Source organism: Callithrix jacchus, chromosome 2 (genome assembly GCF_049354715.1).
Source record: "Callithrix jacchus isolate 240 chromosome 2, calJac240_pri, whole genome shotgun sequence".
Taxonomy (NCBI): Eukaryota; Metazoa; Chordata; class Mammalia; order Primates; family Cebidae; genus Callithrix; species Callithrix jacchus.
In genome coordinates this window covers 63,848,256-63,869,835 of record NC_133503.1, presented here as the reverse complement: position 1 = coordinate 63,869,835, position 21,580 = coordinate 63,848,256, and the positions used below count along the sequence as shown (strand labels likewise).

Sequence of the window (21,580 nt, the reverse complement as noted above, 5' to 3'; positions counted from 1 at the left end):
GGGAGACCTCCCTTACCCACTGGTCCTGGGAAATCAAGACTTGTCTTCCTGCGGTTCCTATTCCCCAACAGCGTTCCAGTAAATTAGCCAGCACAAGGCAGGTCTCCTGCGGATTCATCAAAAGTTTGCCCGTGTCTTGGACAAACTGCAAGGAAGAATACTCCTCCAGCTGCTCACCCTCCGAGCACAGCCTGAGTATAAAGATAATAGTAATGTTTCTTTTGTCCTTCCACGATGAGTCCATACGATTCAGGAAAAATACCATGAATCTTTCCAGATGAGAAAGCTACGACTCAGAAAGGAGAAATGGTCCACATAAGGTGAAAATGCTGAGCAAGCAGCTACTGGAGAGGAGTCAGCTGCCGTGATTCATGGCGTCAGTGCGTGTTGGTATCCTGCCACATTTCCAGGCGTTGTAGAAAACCATTGAATGGAACCACTTGCTGAGTAGTGGAAGGGATATGGTGAAAAGGCATCATCTGCTTCATCCTGCAGAGGGTCTGTCATTTGCCCCAGGTGACAAACAAGAAATCTGTGATTCTCTTGGGTAAAGGGAATGTTGTTTGTCCTAGTGGACAGTAGAAAGTTACAGAAATACCTGCCAAGAAGCTCAGAAACAAGTTTACAGTAAAATTGCAGTCATGGGCCCAGCATGGTGGCTCACGGCTGTAATCCCAGCACTTTGGGAGGCTGAGATGGGTGGATCACGAGGTCAGGAGATTGAGACCATCCTGGCAAAAATGGTGAAACCCTGTGTCTACGAAAAATACAAAAATTAGCTGGGCGTGGTGGCGCATGCCTGTAATCCCAGCTACTCAGGAGGCTGAGGCAGAAGGATCGCTTGAACCTGGGAGTCGGAGGTTGCAGTGAGCCAAGATCACACCACTGCACTCCAGCCTGAGTGACTGGGGGAGACTCCATCTCAAAAAAACAAAAAACAAAAACGAATACCTTTCACTTTCTCCCACGTTGGCCTCCTGGGTGAATGGCCCTTTTTCTGGTCCTGAATGTCCACTCGTGGTGTTTCTTTAGCTTGTGTTCACTACTCTACCACAGCTCCTTTCCAGAACAAGCTGAAGTACACAAACAAGCAAATATTCATTGACCATTGTTATGACTGCTTGGGGATTTTCATAGCTTCAATGAGCTGGGTGTAATCTAATCAGGGCAGGACTTAGTCCAATGACCAAATGTTTTGGGCGAAAGTTCACCTGAAACTGTCCAACATCCAGATGCAGCACCTGTTATCAAGTATTTACCGAGCACCAACTATAGGCCGAGAATTGTTCTGGGTGCTACAGACATGGTAAACAAGATAGACAATGTCTACTTCCTCACAGAGAGACAGACAATAAACAGATATTTAGATAATAGCTTTTTTTTTTTTAGATGGTGACAAGTGCCAAGGGTCAGAGGCAGGGTTTGGAATGAGTACACTGAGGACAGGCCAGTGGTTCCTTTGAAGAAGTGACATTGGGCCAGGCACGGTGGCTCACCCCTGCAATCCCAGAACTTTGAGAGGCTGAGGTGGGCGGATCACCTGAGGTCAGGAGTTCCAGACCAGCCTGGCCAACATGGAAAAACCCCATCTCTACTAAAAATACAAAAATTAACCTGGCCTGGTGGCACACACCTGTAATCCCAGCTACTTGGGAGGCTGAAACAGGAGAATCACTTGAACCTAGGAGGCAAAAGTTGCAGTGGGCCAAGATCATGCCACTGCACTCCAGCCTGGATGACAGAGCAAGACTCCATCTTTAAAATAAAAAAAGAAAGAAAGAAAAGAAAAAGAAGCAACATTGGTGATGACACCAAAATGCTAAGGAGCAATTGTGCAAAGATCTGAAGGAGGAGCACTCTAGGCAGCAGGTGCAAAGGCCCTGGGGCCAGGAGGAGTGAGGTGCATTAGAAGGAACTTGTGGCAGGAATAGAAATGAGTTCAGAGAAGTGGGCAGAGGCCATATCACCAAGGTTTAGAGGCCTGTGGTGAAGAGCTGGGCTTTTTCTAAATCTGATGCAAAGACACTGGAAGATTTTAGCATGGGTATGATATAACCTTTGCACTTGTCACTCACACAAATGAGCTTTACTTCCACTAAGTGGTGGGTTCATATTTGAAAAGCCAGCTGCTTTTTCAGAGTGATAATAGGGCTTCAACTTCTTCAATTTCCACATTTGCTTTGGAGCTCTGCCAAGATCACTCATGATCATATTTTTTCAAGTATACATATTAGTGTTTCTTCAAAGTGAGGTGTCTAGAACATTACTGGAATATTAATTTTTCCATTTAGCAAAGCATCAATACTACTGGCCACAGCTTGTGAACCTGTTAATACGGCTGTAACTCTGGATATCTGATATGGGCTATTTTCTCAAAGAACCTTAATTTTATGCTTATAGTCTTTGTTAATTACTTTCTCAAACTACATTTCAGAGATGGCCTTTGCAACAGAATGGAGCTCGTTGATAATTCCTAAGTAATAATGGAAATTGTTATCATTGATTGAGCACTAAGTGCTGAGCTCACTGGTAAGCGCTTTGCAAATGTGGTTTTATGTAACTCTTACATAACCCTTTCTCTATTTATAGATATAGGAACTGAGGCTTAAATAATCACTTTGATTAATGTGAAATGCCTACATGTAGCACAGTCCTGAATTTATCTTTCAAGGAATCTTTCTTCTGCCTTCTGCATCAGGCACTGTGCTAAGATCTAGACACCCAGCAGTGAACACGAAAGACATGGTTCCTGCTCCAAAAAAGTTCCTTTCTAATGGGGGAAGTTGCCTGGGAGACAGGCACTGATCCTATAGGAGAGTAAGAATGGAAATAAAGGATTGATCCAGAACACAACAGGAGACTTCTGACGGAGACTCCAAGGATCTGTGAAAGGCTTTCTGGCTGTTGTGACTTGTAGGATGAAGAATCCTGAAAGATGGGAAGGGGGCATTCTGGAACAGGGGCACAGGGGAGCTACTCCTCCCAGACACCATGGAGGACCCCATGTTCCACCATCATCACCGAGAAATGACAGCTTAGCAGGTTCTCAATGAATGAGTTGGAATTTGCTAGCTAAGGCAAAGGATTGTGTTGAGGAAAGGGTTCTGTAAAGGGTTGAGTCAGGGAGGTTTGAGAGAGCCTGAGGTGATTAAAGAGCTTAGAGTCATAGTGACAGGCGTGTGACAAGCCAGGGTTGGAAGGAGAGCAACTACAGGTGATATTGATGTTAATTACTCCCACTTCCCTTATAACTTTCAGGAAATGCACAGGGTACTTAATCATCCTGTCTGAATAAATCATTTCATAACATAAAGTGACTATATCACACATGATACTTTATTACCACTCAAATACATCAACTGGATCATAAAAATTTGTTAACATTTGTCCATATAAGAGCTAAGCACCAGTCACATTTTGTTATTTGAATAATTGATATCAATCTACTGTGTAAAGTCAGGAAATTTGTAAACCACATTTATAAATGTGTTATGTGATTTATAAATCACAAAACCAAATAATTTTAAGAACAAATCTTGAAGGTAGTGTGTAGTCTACCAACAAGGACTTTTAGTGACAAATCATTAACTGAATTGCCTAATAATCCAATAAGAAATTATGAAGATCTTTAAACAGTTACAGGTAGAATAGATTCAAGTAGTCTATCTGAATAACAGAGAAATATTCACTCTTTTTAATATGTAGCTTCTCCTTAACTGTCTCTTCTTGGACAATTATCCTTTACATCCACTAAAAACAGGAAGGGCCAGCTCTGGCCACACTGCTTTTGAGTTAGCCCTGTTCTGCAAGGAGAACTGCTATAAAAAGAAAGAAAGAAACAAACAAACAGGAAGGATTTGCAACACATTTTGCATAGGATCGATATCCTTAATATATAAAGAGCTCTCACAAACCAATTACAGAAAACAAGATAAACCATATGCTGGTCCATAAAACAAGTGTCAAAAATTCAAGTGGATTTAAACCATATAAAAGACTATTCTTTGAGAAAAACAGCAAATTAACAAAATATACACTATCATGTATATTATAATACAGTTGAGCTCAAACCTGTCAGTTATGACAATAAATGTACAAAATATACGTTATCATAGATTTTATAATACAGTTGAAATCAAACCTGTCAGTTATAATGATAAACGTGAATGGGCTTAGTTTACCTTTAATAAAAGATTTAATATTGGTTCACAAAACAAAATTAACTATATGCTATATAAAAGAGATAAATCTAAATTGAAGGGATTCAGAAAGGATAAAAATAAAGAGATTTTGAAAGGTTAAAGAAAAAGTATTGCCTGACAAATGGAAACAAAAACAAAATCAAATAAGTGGGAAAAGTGATCTTGATATCAGGCAAGGTAGAATTCAAGCCAAAGATCATTAAACATGACAAAGAAGGATACTTCTTAATGCAAAAAGCCACAATCTACAATAAAAATATAACTTATTAATATTTATGCACCAAATAACACTACAACTCCATGAAGCAAGAACTCAAGAGATACAAGAAGATAAAGATAGAAACACACAAATAATCTTTAACACACTACTACTAATAATCTTCACTACAAGACAGATGATGGGGTGGGGAGGGAGAGAAGATCTGAATATAGTAGGGTAGATATTAGAAACACAGATTGAAGTGTATATCCTGATGACAGAGAAGCCTTAAATGCCCACAGCACAGTCACAAAAAAGGATCATGAAGAAAGCATCATCACTTTCATAAGAAATAAATTCTATTACATTATATAAATACTCTCTGGTCATAGTGAAATTGTAATAATATCAAAAATCATGCAGGACCTTCTACCTGGAAAATTGAAAACCTATTAAACAACTCCTAGGTAAAAGAGAACTACAAACTGAAATAACAGAATTTTTAAAAATTAGTGACATGGAAACAATCTATATCAGAATCTATGGGACACAATTGAAACAGTGATCAGAGAAAAACTCATTACCATAATATTTTACTCAATAAACTTGAAAAACAAAACTCACTTAATTAACTTGGTCACTCAAAAAACTAGAACGACAACAAAAGCAAAGCAAACCAAAAGAAAGCAAAATAATGAGAATAATAATGAAACAGAGATTAATGAGGAAGACAATAAAGATCTAATTAATAAATCAAAATATTGGTTTAAAAAATTCAACAAAATGGACAAAATACTAGCTAATTTAATCAAAGATAAAAGGAAGAAAGCACAAATATACAAAATGTGAAATGACAAGAAGAAAGGTAAACATGGAATCAAATACAAACTTTAAACGTATGCATTAAAGAATAAATGGTTATGAAAACATAAATGTGTAAGACTACAAAAACAGATTTCTTACCACTGGAGAAAGAATGCTATGGTGTTAAATTTTAATCTGAAATATCAGTATGAAGACATGGTTCTTTTTTTTTTCTTTCAGGCGGAGTTTTGCTCTTGTTACCCAGGCTGGAGTGCAATGGCGCGATCTCGGCTCACCGCAACCTCCACCTCCTGGGTTCAGGCAATTCTTGTGCCTCAGCCTCCCGAGTAGCTGGGATTACAGGCACGCACCCCCATGCCCAGCTAATTTTTTTTTTTTGTATTTTCAGTAGAGACGGGGTTTCACCATGTTGACCAGGATGGTCTCAATCTCTTGACCTCGTGATCCACCCGCCTCGGCCTCCCAAAGTCCTGGGATGGTTCTTAAGGCATGGTTAAATAGAAGAGAAAGAGAGAAAGTGTGTATGGGAGACTGGGGTGTGTGGGTGTGGTGTACAGATGTGTTAGTAGCTTTGTCCACTAGAGGGCCTGGAAGCAATAACACCCCAGCAGTAATGAGCACAACTATCACCCACATGATGGTTTCTAAACATCATTCTCCAATAAAAGGAACCAGGGTTATTTGGATAAGTGGATGATTCTAGGACTAAAACAGAGAAAATATAAGATGAGCCTGGAACATCTTTTGTTGGTAAAAGATTTAAAATATGTAGTTTTGTTGAAAGAACAACAAGAGCCAAACTGAAGAGCTCCTGATGTCCAAAGCTGGGGCAATCTGAGCAATAAAACAATGAGAGTAGTGGATTATAACCTGTACAATTCATATTAATTGAGTTCATATTGATATAAGTACTTGATTCAATAAGTAATAGGGGAGAAGGCACAGCTCTTTCATATGGTAGAATTCTAATGAATAAATGTAGAAGGTAAGAGGAAAGTAGAAAAGCACCATGAGACAAACACCATGGTAACAATTGTCACAGACAAAATCCACTGATGGGTTCTAAAATTAATGGTGAAAGTGTAGGAAAAACAAAATTTGAAGTCTCAAACTATTGCCCCATGACATTTATTATTTATAAAGAAAAATATCTTCTCTTTATGGTAAAAGACTAGGCAGAAACCACCTTTACTAAGTGATCAATATCAATATCATCAGTATGAAAACACACCCACATCATAAACTCCATAATATCATGCACTGAGTAGAATCCAACTCCTGTGTGTTCTTGTCAAAAAGACAAAATCCTCCAATCAGAAAATATCAGACAAACCCAGACTAAGGGGCAATTGATAAAATAACCAATCAATAATCTCTCAAAGTAGACAGGTTGTGATGAATAAGGAAAGACTGAGGAATTATTAGAGATTACAGAGAGCTCAGAAAAAGAAAAAGAAAAAACTAAATGCAACATGGGACCCTGGACTGAGATCCTGAGTTAAAAAATGATTTAGTAAAAAACTGGCAAAGTTAAAATGTGATATTTACTTAAAAGTATTGTACCAATGTTAGTTTCTTGGTTCTGACAATTGTACTATAGCTATATAAAACATTATCCTTAAGGAAAGCTGGATGAGGAATATATACAATTTTTCTGTACAAATTTTCAACTTTTTTGTAAGCCTAAAATTAGTTCAAAATAAAAAGTAAAAATATATTGAAAAACAAAGTATGTTCCCTGACCACAAAAGAATTAGAATACAAATCTATGACAGAAAAAGGTCTAGAAAATACTTCAATATTTCAGAATTCAACATATTTCTTTTTTTTTTTTTTTTCAGATGGAGTTTCACCCTTGTTACCCAGGCTGGAGTGCAATGGCGCGATCTCAGCTCACTGCAGCCTCCGCCTCCTGGGTTCAGGCAATTCTCCTGCCTCAGCCTCCCGAATAGCTGGGATTACAGGCAGGCGCTACCATGCCCAGCTAATTTTTTGTATTTTTAGTAGAGATGGGGTTTCACCATGTTAACCAGGATGGTCTCGATCTCTTGACCTCATGATCCACCTGCCTCGGCCTTCCAAAGTGCTAGGATTAGAGGTGTGAGCCACCGCGTCCAGCCCCAGAATTCAACATATTTCTAAATAACCCAGGGGTCAAAGAAGCAATCACCAGATAAAGAAAACCTTTTGAGCTGATTAAAAAGGAAAATACAACATATCAAAATTTGTAGATACAGCTAAAGCAGCAATTAGAGGGAAATTTACAGCATTAATTATTATTAGAAAAGAGTAATCTTCCAAATCATGACATGAGCTTTACCTTAAGAAATGAGAAAAAGAAGAGCAGGAGGCTGGGTGTGGTGGCACACACCTGTAATCCCAGTAGTGTGGGAGACCATCTCAGGCAGTTCACTTAAGCCAAGAAGTCTGAGACGAGCTTGGGCAACATGTCTCTACCAAAAAATAAAAATAAATTTAAAAATAGCTGGGCGTTGTGGCATACCCCTGTAGTCCTAGCTACTTACGAAGCTGAGGTGGGAGGATTACTTGAGCCCAGGAGGTTGAAGCTGCACTGAGCTGTGATTATGCCACTGTATTCTAGTCTGGGCAACAGAGCGAGACCCAATCTCAAAAACAAAACAAAAAGCACAAAGTATACAGAAGGAATAAAATGAAAGAAAAAATAAATAGAAAACAAGCAATAGAGAAAATCAATAGAAGCAAACATAGTTCTTTTGAAAAGATCAACAAAATCAAGAAACATCTAGCCAAACAGATGAGGACCAAAAGAGGAGAGGAGAAGACGCAATTGTCAATATCACCAGAAAAAGAAGGTAAATCACTAGACAAATGGGCAAAAGCCAGGAAAAGATATTTCAGAGAAGAGGAAATACATTTGGTTAATAAAAATATGGAAAGATGTTCAATCTCAGTTACAGGAAAATGTACATCAAGGCTACTTAGACTTACAAAATTTAAGACACTTGACAATACCAGATTCTGTAGATAAGATGGTTCAACAGGATCTTTTACATATTGCTGGTGAAAGTAAAGACTGGTACAATTTTGTTCTATTTTGCCAACTGAGCTTTGCATAATCTAAAACCCAGTAATTCCTCTCTTAGATATAGACACAACAGAAGGTCGTTAGGAGAATTTCAGCGCCTATCCAAAGGAGAATGGGAAGAGACATTTTCGTATATACACAGACGGTTATTTTACCACAGTTAAAATGAATGAACTACAGCTACATGCAGCAACATGGACAAATTTTAGAAACATACGTTAAAAGAGAAAAAGCAAGTCTGGGATTTCTGGAACACACTTTTTATAACAAGAAAAGCTAAACAACATATTGTTAAGGCATACATATGTATGTGAAAAACTATAAATGTATGTTTCAAAACCAAGGAAATGACAAACACAGAAGTCAGGATAGTAGGTCCCTCTAGGGGGAAGCAGGAAGACAAAACAAGAGAGGCACATATGGAGAAATGTGAGTTGGTGATCATGTTCCAGGAGGGCCTGAGTGGGCACTGGCTTCATCATGCTCCTTGCATAATTAAACACAAAATTGTCTGGGCTCAGTGGCTCATGCCTATAATCCTAGCACTTTGGGAGGCTGAGGGAGGTGGCTGCATCACCTGAGGTCAGGAGTTCAAGACCAGCCTGGCCAATATGGTAAATCCCTGTCTCTACTAAAAATACAAAAATTAGCCAGACATGGTGGCATACACCCATAATCCCAGCTACTTGGGAGGCTGTGGCAGGAGAATCATTTGAACCCAGGAGGCAGAGGTTGCAGTGAGCTGAGATTGTGCCACTGAACTCCAGATTGGGCAACAGAGTGAGACTCCACCTCAAAAAAGAAAAATAAAAGAGGACCATGTATCAACCAATAATGATAGTACTTGGTGAGCTAAGAAATTTTGATGAATCTAATTACAGCTGATCCTTGAAGAACACAGGTTTGAACTGTGAGGATCCACTTACACGTGGGTTTTCTTCCACCTCTGCCATCCCTGAGACAACAAGGCCAACCCCTCCTCTTCCTCAGCCGACTCATTGTGAAGACAGCGAGGATGAAGACCTGTATGATGATCCACTTCCATTTAATGGGTAGGAAATACATTTTCTCTTCTTTATGATTTTCCTAATAACATTTTCTTTTCTCTAGCTTCATTGTCAGAATATAGTATACAATACATATAACACACAAAATATGTGTTAAGTGGCTGTTTATGTTTTGAGTAAGGTTTCCAGACAACAGTAGACTATTAGTGAAGTCTGAGGGGCATCAAAAGTTAGATGCAGCCTTTTTTTTTTTTGAGATGGAGTCTTGCTCTGTTGCCCAGGCTGGAGTGCAGTGGTGCAATCTTGGCTCACTGCAACCTATGCCTCCCTGGTTCAAGCGATTCTCCTGCCTCTTGAGTAGCTGGGACTACAGGTATGTACCAGGACACCTGGCTAATTTTTTGTATTTTTAATAGAGATGGGGTTCCAACATGTTAGCCAGAATGGTCTTGATCGCCTGACATCATGATCTGCCTACCTCGGCCTCCCAAAGTGCTGGGATTACAGGTGTGAGCCACCTCGCCCAGCCATAGGCAGATTTTTGACTGTGCAGGCAGTTGATGCCTGTAACCCCTGCTCAAGGATCAACTGTATATATTCCTGAGAGCCAAAATAAAATAAAAAGCTTAAAATCTCTGGCAAACAGTACATGCTCAATAAAGGTCAGCTGTTACTGTTTCTAGCCTCAGCCTAACCAACTCCTTATCATTCAGCCTGGGTGTTGCCTCCTCCAGGAAGCCGCCTCTGCTCCTCTAGGATTGGTCAGGCTCTGTCTACTCCCAGTCCCCCCACAGCCTGGGCTGACTTAGATTCCAACACTTCTTTGGCTATGTGGGAACTGACTGTTTATCAGCCTGTCTCCCCATCAGGTCATATGATACACGCAGCAGTAACCACGGTCCTCTCTGTATTTCCAGTCCTTGCTTTTGCCTGGCAGCTGGTGTAGTTTTGTTGACCAAGTGGGTGAGTGAGTGGCAGGCAAGATGGTTCCCAGGCCCTGGAGAAGGGGAAAGGTACAGGGACTGTGGCAAGGGCTCAAAGTGTGTCTGTAGGCAGGAGCAGATGGCACATGGCTCCGGGGTGTCATCAACCCAGAGTTCAGGAAATATGGAAGTGCATCGTCTGTAGGGAATTGAAAAGCAGTAGTAAAACTGACTATAGGTGATCTGCTTTTTATTATCACCATGTGCTGGTGATTCTAAACAGTATCACCAATACAATACTGCCCTCCCCAACACACAAAATTTTATTGGTCTTAGTTCTAAAGAACTTAATGTTGAAGTTACTGTTAAGTTTTAATAATATATAGGTAAGCTTTACATTAACACATTATCACTGCTTCTCCTTAAATAAACCTTGTATTCCCCATGGAAGTTGTATTCTTGTATTGTTACTGTGCTCGTTTTGAGACTCAGTTTCTCATTCTGAACACAGCCCATGCCTCTAACTCTCATGGTATTACAAATCCCGGCATTTAAATAGCAATAGCAGAGTGATTGGAAAGCCGGTAACACAAAATGTGGGGTCCTCTGACTCTGTCCTGTCTTTCTTAGAGTTTAAGATGAAAACATGAAACAGGACAAAAAGCAAGTGGTCAGTTTTTTGTTCGTTAAGTACCAATTTTTGTTTGTGTATGAAATAGTTTACCAAAGTTGAATAATATCTTTCAATCAACACTTACTATTTTTAATTATTAATGGTTAAAATGGAAGAGTCAAATGAGATGACAGTGATGATGACTGATTGTCATAGAATTAATACTGAAAATAGTTGTGAAATACACAATTAAATGATCCACACTGGGTGCTACTGGCTGGGGACCCAGGAGCTGGAAGCCTGGACTCTAGCCCCATTCTCCATGCATACTTCAAAGCTGTGGTCCCAGAGACAAGATCTGTGCATGCTACAGCCCCTGCTCTGGGTCACGCTGTTCCTACTCCTGCAGAAAGACAGGGGACCAGGTCGTGGCAGCCATGGTGTCCCACTATTCTCCTGTAGTTGGGATAGGAGCCTGAGAGAACAGAGTGGAGGGGCCCCTAAGCCAGTCAGCCCAGGCCCAGAAGGCCTCCTGGAGGATGCTTAGAGACAAGGGTAGAGACAGGCTCTAAACGCATGTCAGGGCTGGGGGGCCTTTAAAGATGACGTTCTTCATCCCCCTATGGGGCATCACTGTTAAGAAAGAAATTCTGCCCTTAACTTGAGCTCACTGTGTGATCTTGGATAAGTCACCTCTGGAGCTGAGTTCTGTGTCTGAACAATATGGATGGCAACAATTTCTGCAATGCAGTGCAGCAAAGGGGACAAAAAGTGCTTAGCCGGGTGGCTGGCATGAAGAAAAGCAGCAATAAATAGTAGTATATTATTATTTTTCAAGAACACAAAAGATAGAGGCCCAGAGAGGAATAAGGACCTCTTCAAAGTCACACAGCAATTTGATGACAGCAACACGGGACCAGAACGCAGGTCTCCTGACACTACGTCTAGTATTTCATTTACTGCAGCATCTGATTAAATGCGTTTGGAGCTCTACAGAACAGGACCCGCATCTGGCATCTTCCATCCCCAGGAGACGCTAGGGCAAGTCCTGGGAGCCACCCTCATCTCCTTTAACTAACCTGGCGCCGGTGTGATTTTTCATGTTTCCCACTCCCCTCTTTAGACAAAGCTCCTCCCTAGAGTCAATTGGGATCCTTTGATGTGGAGAGAGAGGAGGGTTTTGGGGGGAGAGGATATCACGTGTATATGTGTTGGGGGTGGCAGTGGTGACAACGTATTAGGTGTGATATGTCTGCCTTCAGAGGTCCAGAAGGGGGCCTAGAAGCTGGATTCATGGAGAACCTGTTCATCGGGCTGTAGAGGGGTGTGACCCACACAGCCTGGCACCCAGGTGAGGGCCATTAACTCACAGGGGCCCAGACAATGGGGTGGGCAGTGAGTGAGTTGAAATTGAACATTACGAGGTCAGATGATTTCCTGGGCTGGAGCAAGCAGCCAGAACTAAAATGTTCCACCGGCAGGAGAAACCAACCTCTCACATGCTGACACACAACTGCCTGCTCTTCAATTCCATCTCATGTTATTGGCCCCAGGACACTTCGTGCCCTGCATGGGGCCTCTGGCATATCAGAAAATGCTAAGCATATAGAACATTTTCCAAGACATCTACTCTAAACCAACCCCTATCAGGGTACCCAGGGATTCATCCAATAGTTCTTCACTGAGCACCTACTGCATGCTAAGTGCCGAAGACAAAACAGAACACACAAGAAACCTCCCTGTCCTCATGGAGTGGCCTCATGGAGGTACAAAGAACTATGGGAGCATGACCTGGCTTGCATGGAAGAGTCAGCCTGGTGGGAGGTCATGGGGAGACACAGTAAAATGATTTCACTGACTCAAGAGAGTGGTGGCACCCAAGAAAGCACAGTCAGCTCCATCTGGGGAGACTAGGAAACATTGCCATGGGCATGCCCATGACTCAGACTTTGGAAAAGAAGAGTGTTTGAGGCAGCAGGAACAGCATAAGCAAGCATACAAAGGTGTGAAGGAATGGGGCTTGCTTGGGGAGCCACAAGGGGACTTCAAAAGTTCATGGAAAATGCATATTACCGAAAAACTATGTATGGATTTAAAAATTGTTTGCACCAAAATAAACTTGTATCAACTTGCTATCAAATGTCTGAACATTCAAGGCACTAAGAAGGATGAGACATCTGTTTTAAAACAGCTCCTATCAGAGCAACATGAATTCTGTTAAAATAGAAGCCAGAACAAACATCAAATTTATGGTGAAGCTTGGGTAGAAAATGATGAAATCATTGATGCTTTGTGAAAAGTTTGTGGGGACAATGCCCCAAAGAAACCAGCAGTTTAAAAATAGATAACTCATTTCAAGAGGGACAAGACAATGCTGAAGGTGAAGCCCACAGTGGAAGACCGTCCATGTCAATTGCTAGGAAACAATTTCATATTTTTCTTGCCATAACTGAAGAAGACAGACAATTAAGAGCAGAAACAAGGGCCAACACCTTAGGCATCTCAACTAATTCAGCTTACACAATTCTGACTGTGAAATTAAAGCTGAGCAAACTCTCCATTTGATGGGTGCCAAAACCGTTGTGCTTAGATCAGCTGTAAACAGCAGCAGAGCTTTCAATGGAAGCATTAAACAAGTGGGATGAAGATCCTGAAGCATTTCTTCAAAGAACTGTAACAAGAGATGAAACAGGCTTTACCAGTACTGTACTGAAGATGAAGCATAATCAAAGCAGTGGCTACCAAGAGGTGGAAGTGGGCCAGCCAGAACAAAAGCAGACTGGCCAAGAGCAAAGGGCATGGCAACTGTTTTTTTGGGATGCTCAAAGCATTTTGCTAGTTGACTTTCTGGAGGGCTAAAGAGCAATAACATATGCTTATTAGGAGAATGGTTTGAGAAAGTTGGCCAAAACTTTAGCAGAAAATCACCTGAGAAATCTTACCAGAGAATCCTCCTTCACCACAATGACACCCCTGCTCATTTCTCTCATCAAACAAGGGCACCTTAAATCTTAAAAAAATCTTATAAAATCTTAAAAAAAATCACTTGTAAAAGGCACCCATTTTCTTCACTTAATAATGTGTAAAAAAATATCTGTCTTGACATGGTTGAATTCCCAAGACCATTTGTTCTTTGGGGATGGACTGAATGGCTGGTATTATTGCTTATAAAAGTGTCTGAACACAGTCGGGTGTGGTGGTGCACACATGTAATCCAGCTACTTGGAAGACTAAAGTGGGAGGCTCCCTTGAGCCCAGGAGTTTGAGGCTAGTGAGTCATGATCATGCCACTGCACACTAGCCTGGGTGACAGAGTGAGATCCTGTCTCAAAAAAGAAAAAAAAAAAAAAAAAAAAGGATGGCCAAATAGGAACAGCTCTGGTCTGCAGCTCTCAGCACGTTTGACTCAGAAGGTGGGTTATTTTGGCATTTCCAACTGAAGTAACTGGTTCATCTCACTGGGACTCGTTGGACATGAGTGCAGCCCACAGAGGGTGAGCAGAAGCAGGGGCATCACCTCACCTGGAAAGCACAAGGGGTCAGGGGATTTCTCTCCCCTAGCCAAAGGAAGCGGTGAGAGACTATGTCATGAAGAACAGTGTATTCCAGCTCAGATACTACAATTTTTCTACAAGTTTTACAACCAGCAGACCAGAAGATTTCCTCCAGTGCCTATGCCACCAGGGCTCTGTGTTTCAAGCACAAAACTGGGTGGCCATTTGAGCAGACACCGAGATAGCAGCAGGAGTTTCTTTTTTCATACCCCAGTGCACCTGGAATGCCAGTGAGACAGAACCCTTCACTCCCCTGCAAGGGGGGCTGAAGCCAGGGAGCCAAGTGGTTTGGCTAAGCAGGTCCTATCCCCATGGAGCCCAGCAAGCTAAGATCCACTGGCTTGAAATTCTTGCTGCTAGCACAGTCGTCTGAGATCTACCTGGGACAATCAAGCTCGGGGTGTCTGCCATTGCTGAGGCTTGAGTAGACAGTTTTCCTCTAACAGTGTAAATAAAGCTGCCAGGAAGTTCAAATAGGGCAGAGCCCACTGCAGCTCAGCAAGGCCTCTGTGACCAGACTGCCTGTCTAGATTCCTCCTCTCTAAGCATCTCTGAAAAAAAGGCAGCAGCCCTAGTCAGGGATTTATAGATAAAACCCCCATCTCCCTGGGACAGAGCACCTGGGGGAAGGGGTGGCCGTGGACGCAGCTTCAGCAGACTTAAATGTCCCTACCTGGCAGCTCTGAAGGAAGCAGAGGATCTCCCAGCACAGGGTTTGAGCACTGATAAGGGACAGACTGGCTGCTCAAGTGGTCCCCTGGCCCCATGTATCCTGACTGGGAGATAGTTCCCAGCAGGGACTGACAGACACCTCATACAGGAGAGCTCTGGCTGCCAACTTGTGTGTGCCCCTCTGGGACAAAGCTTCCAGAGAAAGGAACAGGCAGCAATCTTTGTCATTATGCAGCCTCCACTGGTGATATGCAGGCAAACAGGGTCTGGAGTGGACCTTCAGCAAATTCCAGCAGACCTGAGGCAGAGGACCCTGACTGTTAGAAGGAAAACTAACAAACAGAAAGGAATAGCATCAACATCAACAAAAAGGATATCCACTCAGAGACCCCCATCTGAAGGTCACCAACATCAAAGATGAAAGGTAGGTAAATCCATGAAGATGGGGAGAAACCAGTGCAAAAATGCTGAAAATTCCAAAAACCAGAATGCCTCTTCTCCTTCAAAGGATCACAACTCCTTGCCAGCAAGGGAACAAAACTGGATGGAGAACTGACAGAAGTAAGCTTCAGAAGGTAGGTAATAACAAACTGCTCTGAGCTAAAGGAGTGTATCCTAACCCAATGCAAGGAAGCTAAGAACACTGAAAAAAGGTTAGAGAAATTACTAACTAGAATAACCAGTTTAGAGAAGAGCATAAGTGACCTGATGGAGCTGAAAAACCCAGCATGAGAACTTCATGAAGCATACACAAGTATCAATAGCTGAATCAATCAAGTGTAAGAAAGGATTTCAGAGATTGAAATAAAGTGAGAAGACATGATTAGAGAAAAAAGAGTGGAAAGAAATAAACAAAGCCTTCAAGAAATATGGGACTATGTGAAAAGACCAAATCTACGTTTGATTAGTGTATCTGAAAGTGACGAGAATGGAACCAGATTGGAAAATACTCTTCAGGATATTATCCAGGAAAACTTCCCCAGCCTAGCAAGACAGGCCAACATTGAAATTCAGGAAATACAGAGAACACTACAAAGATACTCCTCAAGAAGAGCAACCCCAAGGCACATAATTGTCAGATTCACCAAGGTTGAAATGAAAAAAAAAAAAAATGTTAAGGGCAGCCAGAGAAAAAGGTCAGGTTGCCTACAAAGGGAAGCCCATCAGACTAACAGCTATTCTCCTGGTAGAAACCCTCCAAGCCAGATGAGAGTGGGGGCCAATATTCAACATTCTTCAAGAAAAGAATTTTCAACCTAGAATTTCATATACAGTGAAACTAAGCATCATAAGTGAAGGAGAAATAAAATTCTTTCCAACTAAGTAAATGCTGAGAAATTTTGTCACCACCAGGTCTGCTTTATAAGAGCTCCTGAAGGAAGCACTAAACATGGAGAGGAACAACTGGTACCAGCCACTGCAAAAACAGATCAAATTGTAAAAACCATCAATGCTATGAAGAAACTGCATCAACTAATGGGCAAAATAACCAGCTAGCATCATAATGTCAGGATCAAATTCACACATAGCAATATTAGCCTTAAGTGTAAATGGGCTAAATGCCCTGATTAAAAGACACAAAACTGGCAAATTGGATATAGTCAAGACCCATTGGTGTGTTGTATTCAGGAGACCCATCTTGCATGCAAAGACATACTTTATAGTCTCAAAATAAAGGGATGGAGGAAGATTTACCAAGTAAATAGAAAGCAAAAAAAAAGAAAGCTGGGGTTACAATCCTAGTCTCTGACAAAACAAAGCTTAAACCAATGAAGATCAAAAGGGACAAAGAAGGGCATTACATAATAGTAAAGGGATCAGTGCAAAAAGAAAAGCTAACTATCCTAAATATATATACACCCAATACAGGAGCACTCAATACAGGAACAAGTTCTTAGAGAGGTACAACGAGACTTAGACTCCCACAAAATAATAGTGGGACACTTTAACACCCCACTGTCAACATTAGACAGATCAACAAGACAGAAAATTAACAAGGATATCCAGGACTTGAATTCAGCTGTGGACCAAGTGGGCCTAATCAGCATCTGCAGAACTCTCCACTTCAAATCACCAGAACATACATTCTTCTCAGTACCACATTGCACTTATTCTAAAATTGACCACATAATTGGAAGTCAAACACTTCTTAGAAAATGCAAAAGAATGGGAACCATAACAAATAGTCTCTCAGACCACAGTGCAATCAAATTAGAACTCAGGTTTAAGAAATTCACTCAAAATTGCATAACTACATGGAAACTGAACAACCTGCTCCTGAATGACTACTGGGTAAATAACAGAATTAAGGCAGAAATAAAGATGTTCTTTGAAACCAATGAGAACAAGGACACAATGTACCAGAATCTCTGGGACACATTTAAAGCAGTGCGTAGAGGGAAATTTATAGCACTAAATGCCCACAAGAGAAAGCAGGAAAGATCTAAAATCGACACTCTAACATCACAATAAAAAGAATTAGAGAAGTAAGAGCAAACAAATTCAAAAGCTAGGAGAAGACAAGAAATAACTAACATCAAGCAGAACTGAAGGAGACAGAGACATGAAAAACCCTTCAAAAAAATCAATGAATTTAGGAGCTGGTTTTTTGAAAACATCAACAAAAATAGACAGACTGCTAGTCAGACTAATAAAGAAGAAAAGAAACAAGAATCAAATAGATGCAATAAAAAATGATAAAGGCAATATTACCACCTATCCCACAGAAATACAAACTACCATCAGAGAATACTATAAATACGTCTACACAAATATACTAGAAAATCTAGGAGAAATGGATAAATTCCTGGACACATACACCTTCCCAAGACTGAACCAGGAAATCCCTGAATAGACCAATAACAAGTTCTGAAATTGAGGCAGCAATTAACAGCCTATCGACCAAAAAAAGTTCAGGACCAGATGGATTCACAGCCGAATTCTACCAGAAGTACAAAGAGGAGCTGGCACCATCCTTTTGAAATTATTTCAAACAATAGAAAAAGAGAGAATCCTCCTTAACTCATTTTATGAAGCCAGCATCATTCTGATACCAAAACCACACCAAAGAAAGAAAATTTCAGGCCAATATCCCTGATGATCATCAAGGCAAAAATCCTAAATAAAATATAGGCAAGCCAAATCCAGCAGCACATCAAAAAGCTTATCCACCACGATCAAGTCAGCTTCATCCCTGGGATGCAAGGCTGGTTCAACATACGCAAATCAATAAATGTAATCCATCACATAAATAGAACCAATGACAAAAACCACATGATTATCTCAATAGATGCAGAAAAGGCCGTTGACAAAATTCAAACCCCTTCATGCTAAAAACTCTCAATAAACTAGGTATTGATGGAACGTATCACAAAATAATAAGAGCTATTTATGACAAACACACAGCCAGTATCATACTGAATGGACAAAAACTGGAGGCATTCCCTTTGAAAACTGGCACAAAACAATGATGCCCTCTCTCCCCACTCCTATTCAACATAATATTGGAAGTTCTGGCCAGGGCAATCAGGCAAGAAAAAGAAATAAAATGTATTCAATTAGGAAAAGAGGAAGTCATATTGTCTCTGTTTGCAGATGACATGATTGTATATTTAGAAAACTCCATTGTCTCAGCCCCAAATCTCCTTAAGGTGATAAGCAACTTCAGCAAAGTGTCAAAATACAAAATAATTGTGAAAAAATCACAAGCATTCCTATACACCAATAATAGACAAACAGAGAGCCAAATCATGAGTGGACTCCCATTCACAATTGCTACAAAGAGAATAAAATACCTAGGAATACAACTAACAAAGGATGTGAAGGACCTCTTCAAGGAGAACTACAAACCACTGCTCAAGGAAGTAAGAGAGGACACAAACAAGTGGAAAAATATTCCATGCTCATGGTTAGGAAGAATCAATATAGTGAAAATGGCCACACTGCCCAAAGTAATTTATAGATTCAATGCTATCCCCATCAAGCTACCATTGACTTTCTTTACAATATTAGGAAAAACGACTTTAAATTTCATATGGAACCAAAAGACAGCCTGCATAGCCAAGACAATCCTAAGCAAAAAGAACAAAGCTGGAGGCATCACACTACCTGAATTCAAACTATACTACAAGGTTACAGTAACCAAACAGCATGGTACTGGTACCAAAACAGATACATAGACCAAGGGAACAGAACAGAGGCCTCAGAAATAACACCACACATCTACAACCATCTGATCTTTCACAAACCTGACAAAAACAAGCAATGGGGAACTGATTCCCTATTCAATAAATGATGTTAGGAAAACTGGCTAGCCAGATGCAGAAAGTTGAAACTGGATTCCTTCCTTACACCTTATACAAAAATTAACTCAAGATGGATTAAAACTTAAATCTAAGACCTAAAACCATAAAAACCCTAGAAGAAAACCTAGGCAATACTATTCAGGACATAGGCATGGGCAAAGACTTCATGAGTCAAACACCAAAAGCAATGGCAACAAAAGCCAAAATAGACAAATGGGATCTAATTAAACTAAAGAGCTTCTGCACAGCAAAATAAACTATCAACAGAGTGAACAGGCAACCTACAGAATGGGAGAAAATTTTTGCAATCTGTCCATCTGACAAAGGGCTAATATCCAGAATCTATAAAGAACTTAAACAAATTGACAAAAAAAAAAAAAAAGCCCCATCAAAAAGTGGGCAAAGGATAGGAACAGACACTTCTCAAAAGAAGACATTTATGTGGTCAACAAACATATCACGAAAAGCTCATCACCACTGGCCATTAGAGACATGTAAATCAAAACCACATTGAGATACCATCTCATACTAGTTAGAATGATGATCATTAAAAAGTCAGGAAACAACAGATGCTGGAGAGGATGTGGAGAAACAGGAAGTGTAAATTAGTTCAACCATTGTGAAAGACAGTCTGGTGATTCCTCAAGAATCTAGAACGAGAAATGCCATTTGATCTGCAATCCCATTACTGGGTATATACCCAAAGGATTACAAATCATTCTACTATAAAGACACATGTACAAGTATGTTCATTGCATCACTATTCACAATAACAAAAACTTGGAACCAACCCAAATGCCCATCAGTGATAGATTGGTTATAGACTGATGTTTCCCCTACCTTCAGAGATGAAAGTCACTGAGTAGGAAGAGGCAGAGAAGGGACGTTCATCCACTCTCAGTAGCCAGCATGGCTTCTGATGCTCCCCAACAGCCCCTCCAACCATGATGTGAACTCGTCAGCATGTTTTGCAGAAACTGTGGCTTTCTTTGGTCATTGGGCACAGAACCAGACCTGGGTGAGCAGGAGACAAAGTAAATGTGGCACATATACACCATGGAATACTATGCAGCCATAAAAAAGGATGAGTTCATGTCCTTGCAGGGACATGGATGAAGCTGGAAACCATCATTCTCAGCAAACTAACACAGGTACAGAAAACCAAACACTGCATGTTCTCACTCATAAGTGGGAGTTGTACAATGAGAGCACATGGACACAGGGAGGGGAACATCAAACACTGGGGCCTGTCAGGGAGTAGGGGGCTAGGGAAGGAGTAGCATTAGAGGCAATACCTAATGTAGATGACAGATTGATGGGCGCAGCAAACCACCATGCCACGGGTATACCTAAGTAACAAACCTGCACGTTCTGCACATATACCCCTGAATTTAAAGTCTAATTTTTTTAAAAAAGAGTGTCTGAACTTGATGGAGTTTATGTTGAGAAATAAAGTTTATATTTTTATTTTGATATTTAATTCCATTTTTCCATGAACTTTTTGAAGTCCCCTCATAGAAAGTGTTCCTTATGGCAGGAGGGCTGACTTTGATCCCGGTGAACTGAGAGATCATGAGGAGCCTGTGAGAAGATCTGGGGAATGCTAGCTGAGAGACTAGGGAATTACGGCCTCTCTAAGACATGATGCTGCTGGAGCCTGCTGGTGCCTCAGTAGGGACCCATCTTCCGCCCACCACAGAGTGTGGAGAGCCCTGGCTGGACCCCTGCCCTGCCGCTCGCCCACTGCCAACTGTCACCAGCTCCGTGCCCCTCCCTGCTGCGCCAACATTTTCCTCTTGTGATGGATGGAAATTTCCCTGCTTGGGTCAAGTCAAATTTCTCCTGATTTGTTGTTTTACACACACTGAGGATGGAGGCGGATCCCGCATGATTCATAAAGAGAAACGCTCTGCCTGTGAAGGAGAGTAATTTATAGGCAATGTTTCCCCTACCTTCAGAGATGAAAGTTACCGGGTAGGAAGAGGAGGAGAAGGGACCTTCATCCTCTCTCGGTAGCCAGCATGGCTTCTGATGCTCCCCAATAGCCCCTCCAACCGTGGTGTGAGCTCGTCAGTGTGTTTTGCAGAAGCTGTGGCTTTCTTTGGTCATCGGGCACAGAGCCAGATTTTGGCAAGTGGGAGACAAGAAGGGGCAAGGCCCACAATATCTTTCCCAGCTCTCCAAGCCCCTCCTGCTCCCTCCTGCCCCCTCCAC

At 41.2% G+C, this 21,580-nt stretch overlaps 1 long non-coding RNA gene across 1 annotated transcript; it reads right to left on the bottom strand.

Moving 5' to 3' along the window:
- Positions 1–333: 333 nt before the first annotated feature.
- Positions 334–21,550, bottom strand: LOC144581499 (uncharacterized). Its single transcript, XR_013532381.1, has 3 exons — positions 21,319–21,550; positions 20,207–20,380; positions 334–1,073 (listed from the first exon to the last, which is right to left on the bottom strand). It is a non-coding gene; the product is annotated as an uncharacterized LOC144581499 (long non-coding RNA).
- Between the last annotated feature and the right edge of the window lie 30 nt (positions 21,551–21,580).